Genomic DNA, 1,832 nt, shown 5'->3' on the forward strand with positions numbered 1-1,832 from the left:
GACCCGAAATTTTATTTCATTCTTTTTCGAGTCCATTAGAGCTCTCCCGGTGGCAAGAAATGGCTTTCCCAAGATAATTATGACTTCTTTGTCAACCGCACAATCAAGGATGACAAAATCTACCAGCAATAAAAATTCTCCCACTCTAACAAGGACGCCATCAACAACCCCTACCGGTCTTTTAATGGTTCTATCGGCCATTTGGAGACGCATGCTCGTTGGTCTAAGTGTTCCCAAACCGGATTGCTTATAGATGGATAGTGGCATCAAATTAATACTAGCCCCATTATCACATAAAGCATGAGCAAAATCATGATGACCGATGGTGCAAGGGATAGTGAAAGCCCCAGGATCTCCCTCCTTCTCAACCTTAGATGACGAAATAATAGCGCTCACACGGTGGGTGACTCCCACCGTATCATGCTTGATTGGTCTTTTTTTCGTCAATAAGTCTTTCAAGTATTTAGCAAATCCCGGCATTTCATGGAATGCATCAAGAAATGGGATATTCATTGACAACCCTTTCAATTGGTCACAGAAGTGTTGGCACTTGGCATCCTCCATTCTTTTCATCAATCTTTGTGGGAACGGGGAAGGAGATTTATATGTTTGAGTCAAGAGTTTAATTGCCCCCGTGACCTTGCTCTTTTGGGTGCTACCCCCGGTAGCTTTTTCAACACTTGGCACCTCATCACCCTCGAGAACAATAGGGTGTGCCTCCTTCTCTTTCTCAACAATAATAGGCACTTCAATTGGTGCCTCCAGTTCTTCTTCAATTTCTTCCTCAATAACCTCATCAATAATCGGCTCAACAATGATAGGTTTAACCACTCTCTGATTCACCGCATTAAGGATCTTTCCACTTCTAGTAGAAATAGCTTTGCATGAGGCAATGTGATCACCTCCACTACCCCTTAGGTTCGAAATTGTGTCGCTAGTAAGGCCCCCTCTTTATGGTGGATGTTGCTCACAAGAAAGATCTCGCATTTGTGACTCAAGTTTTTGAATCGAAACGGTGTGAGAGCCTACCACTTCGGTCAAATTTTCCATCTTCTTGTCACTCTTATTTTGGTTGTCCAATATCTTTTCAAGCATAGATTCCATTCTAGAGGTCCCTTGATCATTAGAAGGAACCTCTCACCAATTTTGAGAGTTAGAAGAACGACCCTTTGGTGGAATATCGGCATTGGAATTCTGATTACTATAATTGTTTTTGTTGTAACCACTCCTGTCCGAACCACCATATTCATTTCGGCCATATTGATTTCTTTGTTGTTGGGGTCTACATTGCTTTTGATAACCCCCTTGAGAGTTATCGATATAATGAGCATCCTCACGTTGTGGCTGCCCCTCTAGATAAGTTTCCTCCGAGACTTGATACATTCCGGGAGCATCAGATGGCATCTCTTCAACAACATTCACACTTTTAGCTTCTTTCTCCGTAAGCCTCTTTGACAGCAAATCCATGGTGGTTTGCAATTGAGCAAAAGCATGATCTCGCTCATGATTTTCTTTGGCCGCCGTGGCAACAGAGGGACTACCATATGACAAGATTTCACTATCATTTGAGTGTCAATCTTGATTGTAGGTGGTGAGCTTATCGAGCAACCTGGTCATGTTAACAAATGATTTGTCCATGAAGCATCCCCTAGCTGCAGTATTGACAACAATTTGATTCATTATATCTAACCCCTTGTAGAACTTCTCGGTGAGAATAGCATCCGGAAACCCGTGAGTTGGAGATTGAGCTAGCTATTACTTGAAACGCTCCCATGCCGAATATAATTGTTCCCCCGGAAGTTGTTTGAACTCAAAGATCTTATCCCGAAGTT

General features: G+C 42.6%; 1 non-coding gene across 1 annotated transcript; it reads left to right on the top strand.

Annotated features, from left to right (window-relative positions):
- Positions 1-1,726: 1,726 nt before the first annotated feature.
- Positions 1,727-1,832, top strand: LOC132638942 (small nucleolar RNA R71). Its single transcript, XR_009581998.1, has one exon. It is a non-coding gene; the product is annotated as a small nucleolar RNA R71 (small nucleolar RNA).

The sequence above is a fragment of the Lycium barbarum genome, chromosome 4 (genome assembly GCF_019175385.1).
Source record: "Lycium barbarum isolate Lr01 chromosome 4, ASM1917538v2, whole genome shotgun sequence".
Taxonomy (NCBI): Eukaryota; Viridiplantae; Streptophyta; class Magnoliopsida; order Solanales; family Solanaceae; genus Lycium; species Lycium barbarum.